The following is a 16,549-nucleotide window of genomic DNA, read 5'->3' on the forward strand; positions in this document are numbered from 1 at the left end:
TATACATATGTATATATATAATATATATAGTATATATATATAATATATATAGTATATACTGTATATCTATATATATATATATATACACAGTATATGTATATATATATACAGTATATGTATATATATATATATATATATATATATATATATACATATGTATACACATATGTATATATATATAATATATGTAGCATATATATATATATATATAATATATATATATATATATATATATAAATATATATAATGTATATATATATATAATATATATATGTATATATATATAGTATATATATGTATATATATATATATTATATATAGTATATATATATGTATATATATAATATATATAGTATATATATATATATATATATGTATATACATAATATATATATATATATAGTATATATATAATATATATACAGTAGTATATATATAATATATATATAGTATATATAATATATATACATTTATATAGTATATATATGTATATATACATATATATATATAGTATGTATATATATAATATATATAGTATGTATATATATATATATATAGTATATATAGTATATATATATACATATATATATATATATATATATATATATAGTATATATATATATATAGTATAATATATATTATATATATAGTATATATACATACATATATATATGTATATATATATATATAGTATGTATATATATATATATATATATATATATATATATATAGTATGTATATATGTATATATATGTATATAGTATGTATATATTTATATGTATATATATATATATGTATATATATATATATATAGTGTATATATATAGATATATAAATTTGTGTATATATATATATATATATATATATATATATATATATAGTGTGTATATAGATATATGTATATATATATATATATATATATATATATAGATATAGTATGTATATATATATATATATATATAGATATAGTATGTATATATATATATATATAGATATAGTATGTATATATATATATAGATATAGTATGTATATATATATATATAGTATGTATATATATGTATATATAGTCTGTATATATATATATATATATATATATATATATATATATATTATATATATATATATATATATATACTCCTGTTCCTCTCCTAATCCTCTCAACCAAGATCCTCCCATAAGCCTTCCCAACTACACTCAACAAGCTAATCCCTCTGAAACTACTACATTCACACTTGTCCCCTTTTCCCTTGTAAAGAGGAACTATACAGGCACTCCTCCAGTCCTCCGGCACTCTACCCTCTCTCCAACAAACATTAAATAACCTCACCAACCAGTCCACCATCACTGTACCTCCCTTTTTCAGACATTCCGCATAGCATCCATCCAGACCAGGTGCCTTACCTGCTTTCATCATCTTAACAACTGCCTTCACCTCATCCTTCCTTACTTCTCCATTCTCCTAATTCATCACTCTCATTTTCCTCGCATTTCCCACTGCAGCAATCTTTCCTTCCCTATCCTCCTTCACATTAAGCAACTCCCTAAAATATTCTGCCCTAAAAAAATATAATATATATATATATATATATATATATATATATATCAAATTTAGTCCATCCATCTCTGCTTCCCATACCCTATTTGTTAATCTGCCTTCACTCATTCTTTTCCATGTGTCCAAACCATCCCAATACTCTTTCATCTGCCCTATTTGCCGTTCCCCTTCCACCCCTGCTCTCCTCCTCGCCTCATTTCTTACACTACCCAACCTTGTAACCTCTATCATACTTCTCAGGCACCTCATCTCAAACACGTTTAAACTTATATCTGTCTCTTTTTAATTCTAAATCTCCGCCTCATACAGTGTCGACACAATCACCCCTTTATATAATTTTCTCTTTGGATTCATTCCCCGATGCCAATTTCCCATAACGCATTTCAGTTCCCCCAAGACATTTACCTGCTTTTCTCAATCTACAACTTACCTCCACCCCACTCCTCCATTTCCTGCCACATACGACCCCAAATAATTTTAACTGTCCACTTCGGTCTCTCTCCTCTAAGACTCACTTCCAACTCCCTGCCATCCTCTCCCCTTGTAAATTTCATCGCTTTATTTTAACCCACATTTACCATCAACCATCCTAAACTCCGTCACTAACTGCCTTAATCCTTCCATTGTGCCTACCCCAAACGCAGTGTCGTCCGCAAACAACAACTGGCTCAGCTCACACTTCTACCCACTATCCCTAACACTCTTCAATCCCATGCCCATTACCCTCGCATTTACCACCCATACCACCCCCATCCATGTACACATTGAACAGCCATAATGACATGACCCAGCCCTATCTTCACCTCAAACCACTCGCTCTCTCCATTTCCAATTATAACACAGGCTGCACTACTCTGGTAAAAAAAAAAAAAAAAAAAAAAAAAAAAAGACTGACGTTAATAGCTTTCCCTTAGTCCCATGTATCTGCAATACCTCCCACAGTGCCTTCCTACCTACCCTTTCATAAGCCTTCTCCATGTCCATTAACCCCCTCCCGAAAAAAAACACCCTTAACTTTTGTCAAAACCTACTCACAAATATACTTTACCACAAAAATCTGATCCACACATCTACATTTCCTGACCCCATACTACTCACTATTTACTCCCTCTGAATGGATTGTGTGCGTGTGTGACGTCCATATATTGGCTTGTTTCTGTTTGATTGGTATCGTGGAAAGTGGTGTTCCCGATGGGCTGCTCTACAGCCATTAGAGGTCTAACGGTTCGTCGAACGCGGTTCGACAGACACGTGATGTGTGAACATGTGAACGGGGTATTTGGTTGTCGAACACGTTGGTTAAACCCCCCAAATACCCCGTTCACACATCACTTTAAACACGTGTCTGTCGAACCGCGTTCCCTCCTAGGAATCATTACAGGTCACGTGCTCCTTTGAGTTGGAAAATTCTACAGGCTTTAGATACCGTTTTCATAACAGAATGAAAGTCAGCCATGAGAACACACATAGCTCAAATGGGTGTCGAGTGAGTGGAGGGTGAAGAACCCTGGGAGTATTAGATATAAATAACTTATCACGCGACGAAGATATCACCAAGATTGTGGGCGAGATGTACAAATCATTGGCGATCCTTAAAGGAAATCTTTCACTGTTCGGATAAAGAAATGATATAAGAAATAAACTAGTTCATTGAAAAAAGTAGACAACTGACTGAAAAGAGTGGTCTGAGGGGATGCCAAGAATCACAGCACTCCAAACTCATGCATCAGTTCTTCCAATAACCTAGACTATGATAATACCCAAGCTAAAAATGTGAATAAATCTAAAAATTAGTGAAGTGTACGAAAAAAAGAGACGGGGCGTAGTCTCTTGTCGGTATGATGCAATAAAGTAACAGATGATAAGGGAAGTAAAACGACCTTGAATAGCACTACGCTTGTGTCTAATTCTGATAAGGATCTGAGCGGGGTTCACACGAACAAAGTTGCACCACCAGTTTCTTGTTTTATCGGCAGCCATTCCCGCTTTGCTAAACTCGCTGTCCACATGATACCTGACTGACTTCATCACTGCGCACAGCAGCACACTGTTCGGCCAGTCTTGTATTCGCCGATGTTTACAAATGCCACCAGTGTCCAGTATGGCAAGCCACACACCATCACCTAACCTAACCTAACCTAACGAAACTAACTTAACCTAAGCATACCAATCTAACCTACATCAACCAAACTAACCTTGCTTCCATCCAAAGGGATTGTGAGCCAAGCACCACCACCTAACCCAGCCTAACGAAACTAATTTAACATAACCAAACCAATCTAACCTAACCAAACCTTGCTTCCCCCCAAAATACATAAAATTTAAAAATCATTGAGTTTTATAAATAAATTGCGGTGCATTATAAAGGGTTTAAATTACTCAGAATGAAAAACTGTATATGATGAGAAAAAAACGTGTTAAGACTGATGGAAGAGTAAATGCCATAATACAAGCTTAACCTTGTGATTTAACCTAGAATACATCAGAAAGGAGTACTTTTGTCTCTAAGAAGGATGCACTTCACACACTAAAAATATGAATTTAATTGTACATTTGATGGACACTTGACCCACTAAAGGTGTTGTTACATAAGTATTTTAGTAGATTCTGTGATATTTGTATCTACCCTGTCTCATGATTCAAGTCATTTGGCGTATTTAGCAACTGTATTTGCATTATCTGTGAGGGTGAAAAGCTATCCCTCTAATATTTTGGATGTACTTAGAAATTGATTCATCATCCAGCTCTAATATCTTTAAATTACTATTGTAATCATTAACATTATTATGAAATCCATAAAAAGGACTTTACTCGTCAACAAACACATGTAAAAATGTTACTATTTCAAATTTATGTTCCTACACTCGCTATCCGACAAGGCATCAAGAGCGTTTTCGTTGTTTTTCTCGCGCCCGCGTGGTCCGATAGGGTGAAAAGATGTAAGCACTGCCAGACGGCCTAACAAAGTTATTGAAGTCTTCTTCAAATTGTCCCTTTTTAAAAGGTAAGAGTTAAAGTCAGAACCAGTAAAGAGACCACGTCCGATATAGAGAGAGGAAATGAGATGTAAAAGGGAAGCTGGCAATAACCCCACGCCTTATGCTGTTGCAACGTGTTTGCATCAGACTAGGATAACCCTTTACGGTTCTCATAATTATGTTATACTCTGTTTTATGAAAAGTAATGTGCCAAAAAAAAGTAACCAGTTCTCATTTATAGTTATGTCAGTTCGCCCCCTCCAGCATCGGAGTTGTTGTTGATCTATATATGTATATAGATATATATGTTTGTGTATATTATTATTTTTTTTTTTTTTTTTTTTTTGGGGGGGTGTCACGGTTCGCCGTGACAGTACATTACTATTACATAAAGTAAGGCCATATAAGAAATTAGCTAGGTCCCCGCCCGACCCAAGAAAACGGCTCTACTTTTTTCTCTAACGCAAAAAAAAAAAAAAAATGAACCGTTCAGACCTTTCAATTTCAAATATTGCGCCTCTCGAGTTTCGAGCCTTCCGAAGGTGCTAGAATGCGCCTCGGTACCAATCGACGCAATACATGAATAGCGGACTCGATGAAAGTGATGGAGTGTTTGGTTTACGGCATTTTTGTGGCTTTTGTTTTATCTGGCAAAGCGCAAGAAGGCAATTTTACCCTCTTAAGTATGGACTGAGCATTGCCAACACATCCCTTAATTCTATGCAGAATTCTCTCATGGAAAGTTTGATGGGACACTTCAAGTCATGCAGGTAATCATTTGTCAAAGTTTTAAATGATGAGTTTGCATGTTTCATGCACATGTTTCGAAAAAAAAGACCACCCAATCCGCCTCCTCCCAGAAGCAAGGACGATAACCAACTAATTTCTCTTATGTGGTCCAATGGTAACTATTTTCTAAGGTTTGGTATGTTTTCAGCAAGTGTTTCTTAATTGATGTACCGTTACCTTTTTTAGTTGAAACACAGAAACCCTTGGCATACTGATTTCGAGTCAGTATTGAGATGAGTCAAACAATTTACCAAGTGCTTAAACCAATCTGCCTAAATATGCCTGCAAAGAACAATTTTTCTTTATCCATCTCCAGTCCCCTGTCCATTACCCTCCCATATCACCCCACCCATGTATATATCAAACAGCCATGGCGACATGACACATCCCTGATGCAGCCCCACCCTTACCTCAGACCACTTGCTCTCTCAATTTCCAATTCTAACATAAGCCCTACTACTCTTATAAAAACTCTTGACAGGGGTATGTACCATACAGGAAAGGAGCAACGCTTGTTAGGTCCCATCTCCTATTCTCCAATTTATCTTACATAGCTTCAAGGTCATGTGCAGGTCCAACTCAATTTATATATTTGATTTCCAGTTATCATGTTTATATTTGAACTCGTGGATTTTTCCAGCTTGGGTTATATCACCTAAACTATCCCAGGTATTTATGTATCTATTTGGTAAACTGTATTTTTAACATCCTTTAGACATATGTGTGTTCGGGGGGCGAATAAAAGGGTTTGTGAACCCAATTTCATTAATCATAACAAGAGATAAGGAAATAGAAATAAAACTTTAATAACTACTTTAACTGAATACATGGATGTAGTACCAGGAATTATTCTAAAGATTACAAAATGCTCAAAGAGTTTGAAAATTCAAAAGTTTGAGTACAAAGTATAGTCACTCAAAAAAGTATCGGTAAGAAATCGTACGGAAATGGACGTAAGTAAATGTTAAACTCTGACACATTGTTCAAAAGACTTGGAAACTGTTGGTACGCCTGTGTAATGCTTAAGTGTTTCTCATATTTTTGTAGTATATGAATGTGCGTCTTCATTATAGCAGGATTCAGTGAAGACACCTAAAATATTATATTGATATTTAAGTTTATATATTATACAAATATTATATTACTTGGAAGAAACAGCCTGTTCACTGCTAAGGAGCTGTGTAGTGTTTTATTATAGCGCGAATTGCTGCCCCTCTGGGAGGGCGAGGGCTGAGAAAGGGAGTAACGGGTAGGAGTTGCCATGTAAGCACGGGAACCTGTAGCGTTGTCTAGGCCGAAAACATGTTGTGGTGTGACAATATCCAGGCGCGGATCCAGGAATGTTATTAGGGGGGGGGGGAGGCCGAACCGATAAGCGATAACCGGTACTTGAAACACGCCGATATTTTAACCCCAAGAATAATGCTTTGGCTTGGAGATTAGTCCAGAAACCTGTCTGTTTTGCTTGTAATTGTATGTAAAATCATATAAAATTCACAAATATAATTCAAATCATAAATTCGTACTAAAAAGTGTTTATCCAAGGAGAATCAAACTCGAGATGAGTGCACCATACTCGGGGCGTTGGGGGGGGGGGGCTCAGGTCCCCTGCCCCCCCCCCCTTTTATCCGCGCCTGACAGTATCTGTTGTGTATCGATAGCTTCGGAGCATAATTAGCCTTCGGAATCCAGCTCGGTCACAATGGGACACAAGTCACCGGTTGAACAGCAAGAAGAGACGAAAATATCGCCACACTATCCGGTAACTTCTAGACTTAGTAAACCCGCCGAGAGTTTAAGTATCGCTAAGACAATTATGCTCCATCAGGTGGTCGTTGGTGTTCCGGTGGATAACACAGGCGTGGGTGGGGATGTTGTTCCGGGAATCGTAGCGATGCTCCCGGATCCGGGAGCCTACGAAAGATCCAGCTAGGAGGCTTATCCTTCCAGCCAGCAGTGTCACCACCACCCTCACCCGGACACTTGGGCGTTGTAACATTCCCGGATCCGGGAGCATCGCTACGATTCCCAGAACAACATAACCACCAACGCCTGTGTTCTTCCAGCCAGCAGTGTCACCACCACCCTCACCCGGACACTTGGGCGTTGTAACATTCAGGTAGTGGGCCAGTCCAGCAGGCCTATCAAAGAGCTCTCTAGATGGAGTGACAGCCAGGATGAAATGTGGGGGTAAAACGCTGGTGTCTATCGCATACCCTGTGCTGGATGTGATAGAGTATATATCGGAGAGACCTCCCGTGACCTGAAGACCCGGATCCGGGAGCATCGCTACGATTCCCAGAACAACATAACCACCAACGCCTGTGTTATCCACCGGAACACCAACGACCACCTGATGGATTGGGATAACGCAGAGCTCCTTTTTAGTGAACCAGACAGGGTGAGGAGGAAATGCCTCGAAGCGGCCGCCATTCAAAGCTTCAAAACCATTGAGCAGAACAGAGGCATGTTCAACATCGCCCCTCCTATCATCCATCTGTTACCCGCATTATACAAATGTATGAAATGTCACCCTTAGTCCATTTCAACAAACTGTCCGAAATGTCCTCCTTTTTCTCCACCAAGTCCCACCCGTCCCCTTCTCACACACACACCCTCCGCCCTTCCACCTACCACCCACCCCTCCCTGATAACCTCTCCCAGTTCCTTCCCCGTCGGCCTATATGTACTCAGAGTGTTTGCCATATGTCTGTACTTGAAAAAGCTGTAACCAGCGGAACGTCGTACCAATAAAGGTTTCGATCTCACACGGTGTTGATTCTCACTTGGTAGATCTTTTGGCATTATTAGAAATTGTGTTTTTCTCTGAAGTCCTCAAATATTTGATGTGCACTTTGCATAATAGCAAAGCCAACTTGTACTTGCAGCTGTAGAGGAACTATATGTATTGCACTTCCTACCATTATTGTAATGCTCTTGGAGATTGAAGGCGTTGGTGATGAATGTTTAGTCATCTGCAATGAAAAGTCGAGTGCTGTATCACATACCTTCGCACTTCGCTTCCTCATGGCATTCTGAGACAATTCGTGACCTTGGGCTTGGGATTCTGGCAGGATTGAACTAGAAGATGCCGGACTTGTCAAGATGGGTGATGGAGATGAAGTTGTAAGAGGCGACTCATTCATTACATTACTGTTGTGCTGCTTACTGATTGCTCTAAAGGCCTCAGTAAGGTCATCTGTTTACTGTACTGAACTAATTCATTGACATTTTCAGTAACAGTATACATCCATCACACACATCTATTCCTTCTATCACAGTTTTGTATGGCTGTTCAAATGAGCTCTGTGACAAGGGTATTGAAAGACTGCCATCCTGTGAAAGGAAGGTGCCATATTAGCGACCATAACATAGAATTTCATAAATACATACATCATACATATACCAAGGCTTTTTCCCCCTTACAAGGGAGGTAGCCAAAAAGGAAAAGGTATCAAATCATTCCCACCCATTCCATCCCTAAATACACTCCACACCCCTCCACCCTCCCTCTTATCTTAGCACCTCCTGGATGACGGGTCATCCCTGCACCTTGTCCACTGCCCTGGGTCAGGAGCAGTGTCGCCAGACACAGCACATCCACAGCAAGGCCGCTTCATTAAATCGGCGACCCCCCTCTCCGTCCCCCCAGTGCATAAAAGGAGAAGACGGGGAGAAATCCCTTCGGGCTGCGTCAAATTTTGCTCACACATACTACCTCAGCCCCCATCCCATTCCACTTCATGCATCACAACATCATCCATATACAACCATTCTCCATTCACCCCTGTCTTCCGTCCTTCCTAAACAGACATTCCCCTCTTTCCCAAAGCCCCCTTCACCCCATCCATCCACCTCATCCTAGGACGTCCCCTCATGTTCACTCCCTCCACATCTGCCTTCCATACCTCTTTTACTAGTCTTTCTTCACTCATTCTTTCCATGTGTCCAAACCATCCTAATACTCTTTCATCAACCCTATCTCCCAACTCCCTTTCCACCCCCGTTCTTCTCCTCACCTCATTTCTCACTCTATCTAGCCTAGTAACCCCCATCATATTTCTCAGACACCTCATTTCAAACACATTCAAACTCCTTCTCTCTTCCTCTCTTTATGTTCCATGTTTCTGCCCCATACAGTGCTGTTGGCACAATCACTCCTTCATACAGTCTCCTCTTAGCATCCATTCCCAAATGTCTCTTCCTCATTACACTCTTCAATCCACCAAGGCATTTACTCACTTCTCTCAATCTACATTCTACCTCCACCTTCACTCCACCTTTTCCTGACACATTTGCACCCAAGTATCTAAAACGATCCACTTCCTCCAGTCTCTTTCCCTTAATGCTCACTTCCAGTCTACTGCCACTTTCACCCCTTGTACATCTCATCACCTTACTTTTACCCACATTTATCTTTAGCTTTCTTCTATCACATACTCTCCCAAACTCTGTCACCAACTTCCTCAGTCCCTCCTCCGATCCTGCCACAAGCGCAGTGTCGTCAGCAAACAACAGCTGGCTCACCTCCCACTTTTCTCCATTTTCTTTAACCATCTCCAATCCCTGACCCACTACCCTTGCATTTACCTCTCGCACTACCCCATCCATGTATAAGTTGAACAGCCAGGGCGACATAACGCATCCTTGATGAAGTCCCACCTTTACCTCGAACCACTCACTCTCTCCATTTCTAATCCTGACACAAGCTCTACTACTCTCATAAAAACTCTTGACAGCTCCCAGAAGCTTTCCTCCTATCCCATATATCTGCAGTACCTCCCACAGTGCCTTTCTGTCTACCCTATCGTAAGCCTTTTCCAGATCCATAAAAGCCCAAAAAACATCCTTCCCCTTTCCTATAGCTTTCTCGCATATTTGTCTTACCACAAAGATCTGATCTACACAACCTCTACCCGTCCTAAATCCACACTGTTCCTCACCAATTACTTCCTCTCTTCCTCTCCTAATCCTCTCAATCAAGATCCCCCCCATAAGCCTTCCCAACTACACTTAACAAGCTAATCCCTCTGAAACTACTACATTCACATTTGTCCCCTTTTCCCTTGTAAAGTGGAACTATACAGGCACTCCTCTAGTCCTCCGGCACTCTACCCTCTCTCCAGCAAACATTAAATAACCTCATCAGCCAGTCCACCATCACTGTACCTCCTTTTTTAGACATTCTGCATGGCATCCATCCAGACCAGGTGCCTTACCAGCTTTCATCATCTTGACAACTGCCTTCACTTCATCCTTCCTTATTTCTCCTCCATTTTCCTCACTCATCACAGTCATTTTCTTAGCATTTCCCACTACAACTCTCTTTCCCTCCCTATCCTCCTTCACATTTAGCAACTCCCTAAAATATTCTGCCAACCTTTCCCTTACTGCCTTCTCTTCCATTATCATCTCTCCATCTGCACCTTTTACCTTTTCTTCTCTACTTGATTCGCCTCCTCTTCCTCTCTTAATTTCTTTCCAAAACATCTTTTTATTACTTTCAAAATTTTCTGTCATACTCTTACCCCACTTCACATCTGCTCTCCTCTTTGCCTCCTTTACCTTTTGCTTTACTTCTCTTTTCTTTTCTTTGTACCTCTCATATGACTCCCTCATCCTATTTTGTAACCAAGACCTCACTGAAAGAGTAGTTCTTTGCTTCTCTAGGTGTTGTTGCCAAGACGACATGATGCACTAAATCTGCTTGCATCATAATGCACTCTGTTATCCAAATTTAAGTACTGATGCATAGCAAGTTATACCAGGATGTTCACACAAGTTAATCACACTAGAAGTGAGTGTATCGTTGTGCCCTTACATAATTGGAACTTATAATGCCTAAATTACATGTCATTTATCATTTATTTATTTATTTGCGATAGTACCCTTGTCACCTCCAATCAACAGCTACCAGAACACTACAATTTACCTCCTGGTATGTTGGTCCTGACAAGCTTGCCACTGACAAGAGCTCCTCACCACTTTCAGACAGGAATACAAGGCAGATGTAACATTCCCACTGCTGAGCCACTTGGTGCCGGTTTTATCTTTTTTGTGCTCTGATGAAATACGACTTTAGAAGCACTTCTTAAACTTGGCATTAGCTTGATCTGTAACAAGAGTTTATCTTTAATGAGAACAATGTTTCTTCAATTGTATAAATGTCTGTGCTGCATTATTCGGAACTGTTTGGAAGTATTTTTGGTAACATGCATCCTTTGTCTAATTTTGTTAGATGACAGTATTTCCCTCACTTTCTGTTTATTTATTAATTTTCTTATAGGTACATTCTGGGTAGAGACAGAATTACCTTTTTGGAAATATAGATTAAGCTAGATTGTTAGTTTAAATTACGTACGGTTAGCATGGGTTGAATTATATTTATGATTATATCACTTTGGGAAAGGTTACAGTACAAAAGGAAGAAAGATGCAAATCACACAACTGCACGTACTGTGTCTACAGATTCTAAATAAATTCAAAATTCATTCTTGAATGGCTGTCATTTGAGGTGGTTTATAAATAGTAATAATTACAATAAAAATAATTGCAACTTATTTGGATGTTCTCGAAAGTATTTTGAAAGGGCATGTGAAGAAAACAAAGTTGAGAGAATTCAGACAAAAATAAAGTGACGAAATGAACAGGAAAGGACAGGCGTATGTGACTGAAGGGTGAAAATTTTTGAAGTAGGTAATTTTAAGAACACACACACACACACACACATGTATATAATACGTATTGACGGAAATTCACCCCAGATTTTTCGGTAACGCACTATCTGTCTGGCGGTAACACGCTCAGCTCTGGAATTTGAAGTCGCATGAGGCGGTGAATGAAGGAATCTGAATCTGAATCTGAATCTCTAGGAAAGACCACCTCGCTTGCGCGGGATCGGTTGTTGTGGGAGGGGAAGAATGTCTATAAGAAAATGAAAAGATAGTAGCGTATAAAAGAGGGCTATTGCCATCGGGCGAATTGCGAGCGATTAGGGGTTTCTTGGTGGTCGTGGCTCGGGAGAAATGGACCGGGAGCTTGGAGGGCAGCGCTGACGCCGGGGTTAGGATTAGGATCACCAACGAAAGTTTAGAAAATGGAAGGAGGCGTAGTAGTAGAGAAAGGTGGAAACACGGAAAAATCTTTAGTGGGAGGTAAACTGAAATGAGGAATGGGTGTGGAGGTGAACTAGAGAATAAAGAAAGTTCGGGATGAATGCAAAGGCATTGTACGAAGGAGTGATTATTTGCAGGCAATGTATGAAACATATACGTGGAATACAAGATAGGAAAAGAGGGGACTGAATATATTTAGATCAGATTTTTAGGAAATATGATAATGCATTGACTTGAGCTTACAACCCCATAGCGTTTAAATATGGCGGTACTAATGTGACCTTGCGATTCACTTATGACAAATGCACATATAATTTCCGGTGCAAACAAATATGAATACTATTTTTGTCAATGTTGATAATAAAAGTCTAAATAGAGTTTGTAGTTTAAGTTGTATTATACCCATACTTCAAAATTTAATAGGGGTGAGGAAAAGAATGCCATGGTTTCTTAAACGCACATAAAGTCGACAGGACGACAAGTGTTTTCAAACAACGCCGAGGTTTAGAAAGGTGTGGCAGGTAAAAGGTCGTCAGTAACTCATCATCGAAGTAATGCACTTTATCTAAATTGGTAGGTACTAATATGTCTTTCATTACCTCAAAGAAAACACTTTTAACGTTATGGTTTCTCATTCATGCGAATTTGGCGTAAACAAGTGGTAGGAATGAATGTGATTGGTTATATGTAGATTAGATCCAGGAAACTTGGTAAATAACGTCCTACGAATTTTAAATTTGTGACAGTCTGAACCAGCTTATATCAGAAAATTTGAGTACCAATTCTTGGAGCACTACTGGTAAATTTAACGCGTTCTGAAGTACGTTTATTTTGTTAATTTAGTCTACCCCCTTGTTTACAGTCCAGTTGCTCAATAGACAATAACAGGAATCTGGCAGGTGTAACAGTAATGCTATCGGAATTTCAATTTGTGAAGATTCATTCGCGCCCAGTATTTTTTCGTGAAACATAATTTTCTCCCTATTCTTAATGTGATTTAAGCAACAAATCCAACCTATGTCTGTCTCTGCAAATTGGTTTGTGATTGAATGAGATGAAAATTCACAAATGTCAAATTCTATGCCTTCATAAGTTCATTATTATATGGATGTTATTTTACCATTGGTGATTTTAGACGTCTGATATTTTTCACAATGTGGTGATTATGGTTTATGTGGCAATGCTCTTGTGTAGCTGTTATTGGAGAACAGCTTGTTTAATATGTATAATATTATATATATATATATATATATATATATATATATGTAATTTTTTTTTTAGAAATGCACACCTGTGCAATATAGCAGTAGGAAATTAAATATTTTTAAATCATAATACAATGTAATAATTTTTCTTGGAAGTCAACGGAAAAAGTTGCTAAAAGTGATACACAAACGAATGGAGCCAGGATGACTGCATAGATATCATCTTTGTTTTAATAAATGGGGAGGCCAAAAGAATTAAAGTGTGATAAATTTGTCTAGTCTAACCAAATGTAACCTACCTTACTTGACCTAACCTAATTTGGATTTAGTAACCCAGTACCTATAATTCTAGAGGTCATCAGGAATGTTGACAGCCAGTTTTGGCATCCAATTAAACTGCAGGGTGTAGAAGAGTTTCGTAGCTTGAAGAAAAGTATGAATTTCAGCTCCGTAGTACTTTTTCTAAAATATAACATGGTGGCATCACTTGGAGTGGGAGAAAACCCGGCAAACAATGTTAAAGCCATTGTGAAAATGACATGACTGGATAAATGATAATATGGCATCTCAAATCTATTGATGCAGTTCCATTTGGTAGTGTAATTGATTTCATAACCATTACTAACCATCACCTACCACGCACGTGATCCACATGCTTGCAACATGGCACTACCTCCCCCTCTAGCTGACCTTGCTTTCCCAGAACAACCACCTTACCACAGAAATCATCTAACGCAGCAGAAATCAGACAAACAAGATATAGATGCCCAATGTCACCAGAGAAACCCATTAAACCCAGGCTCAGATCCAGAAATGTTATTTGGGGGGAGCCTGAACCTATAACCCATATTTTAACCCCAAGAATAATGCTATTGGGTTGGAGATTGGTCCAGAAACCTAAGTCTGTTTTGCTTGTAATTGTATGTAAAATGATATATAATTCACAAATATAATTGAAATCATAAATTCGCACTAAAAAGTGTTTATCCATGCCTGATTAAACTCCCTTTATTATAACTGCCCCTATTATATTACCCATAAGCTAACATATATATAACATACCTAACCATACCCACCAACTGTACGATAAACCCCCATATATAAAACTGACCCCAATGTATAGAATAGCGAGACTAACACCCTTACTTACAACAACCCACTGACCCCCTATATTAACTGACGATAATGTAACCAAGAGGAGAGCTGAGCTGGTCTAGAGCCTGCCGGCCAGGTGTGCCCGAGGTCAAGGCCTGACACTTTCCTGTATTTTGCCCACAGGGCCCATATATAGTTTGTTAATATTAAACCAGATTACTTTGTAATAAAATAGAAGAAACTCCGGTTTTGGAGTTTATCTTGCCCACATTAAGTCCCCTTTATGTAGCCTACCCAAGACGAAAAGACTACAATTTTAGCTTTTTTTTTCTGCAAAGGAAAATGTATGTTATGTTGATATATCATAATTTACGAAATTAATATTGTATTTAATTTTCTATTGACATATCGTATAGATGTGCACATCTAAAAGATACAGGTTTACCTCTACTTACAAAATTAATTCGTTCTGGAAATTGTTTCGTAATGTGAAAATTTCGTAAGTAGAAACGCTTTTTACCCTATAAATGCCCTAATCGGTTCCAAGCCCCTTAAAAATCGGACATAATTTTTTTTATATAAATTACAAAAATGCATCAAAACCTGTAACAAATACATGTTAGAATTAAATTACTACACAATAAACATAAAAATGAGTTGTACAGAATGTAAAGAATAATTTTTTTTTTTTTTTTTCTTCTTTTTTGCTTTTAATTTTTCTCTTGTTTTAACTTCTATCATTGTCACATTTCGCCTTCTTCGGTTTAGGTTCACTCTCAGCAGTGGTTTTTGCCTGACGTTTTGTAAAGAACCGATCCAAGGTCGTTTGCTTTTGTCGGCTTTTAACAATCTTTTGAAAATGTGCAAGGCAAACATCATCATAGTGAGTGATAGCCCGACTAGTGAACGCTTTTTCTGGGTGATTCTTTTCAACAAATTCCGAAACTTCATAGAATTTTCCTAAAATGTCTTTTATTCGGGCTGTCGGAATAATGGCTGCCTCCTCTTCGTCTTTACTGAACTCCTCCTGCACTGCCGTGTGTTGCATCGCCTCCAACTCCCTCAGCTCCTCTGTCGAAAGCTCCTCGTGGTGCTCCTGAATCAACTCGTCGATGTCCTCGTCATTCACCTCAAGCAGGGCTGCGGAGTCGGATGATATAGGGTCCGACTCCGACTCCTTTGATTCCTCCGACTCCGACTCCTTTGATTACTCCAACTCCGACTCTGACTCCCGATTCCGACTCCTTAACTCCTTGACCCCTATGTGGAAATCTATTCTGCAGATCCATATACCAGCCTTCCACACCTATTCAGCAAGCATTTTATAAATATTTTTCATGTATATTATTTTTTACGTGAAACATTCACTTGTATGATAAATATACTCACATATACACTCAACCAGCTTTATATATGTATATGCACACAAGCACGTATATTCGTGTAAACATATATATATCAAATATATAATGGTATTATTTATGCTCATGGTCATCTACCAGCTTATGAGCACTTTCAAATCTGTCATGGCAGAGTTGCCACTTCAAGCTAGATATTTTCTTTTTCCTTTGTGCCCCTCCCCTCCCCCCAAAAAAGAAATAATCTGTTATTTCATTTGTCCAATCTCATAAACCTTCTATCACAATATTAGGAAAAAATGTGACAAATCATGATGAGGAAAGGTTAATGGAGGAGCCCCTACCTAGTACTTACTGCAGAATTAATTTCACCATGTTATCATAAAAACCAGGAATCAGTTCAGGAAAGAGAGAGACAACCTTCCCCTGTGCACACTGTTCATATCTGCTGTTG

General features: G+C 38.4%; 1 protein-coding gene across 3 annotated transcripts in view; it reads left to right on the forward strand.

The window, feature by feature from the left end:
* Positions 1-12,885: 12,885 nt before the first annotated feature.
* Cont (Contactin) overlaps positions 12,886-16,549 on the forward strand; it is a 63,570-nt gene continuing 59,906 nt past the window's right edge. For all 3 annotated transcript variants that reach the window (XM_076201436.1, XM_076201438.1, XM_076201439.1), the window contains exon 1: positions 12,886-13,010. The gene's annotated coding sequence lies outside the window, so the exon portion shown is untranslated. The remainder of the gene's footprint in view (positions 13,011-16,549) is intronic.

Source organism: Oratosquilla oratoria, chromosome 18 (assembly GCF_046742065.1).
Source record: "Oratosquilla oratoria isolate Oo_2021 chromosome 18, ASM4674206v1, whole genome shotgun sequence".
In the NCBI taxonomy this organism is placed as follows: Eukaryota; Metazoa; Arthropoda; class Malacostraca; order Stomatopoda; family Squillidae; genus Oratosquilla; species Oratosquilla oratoria.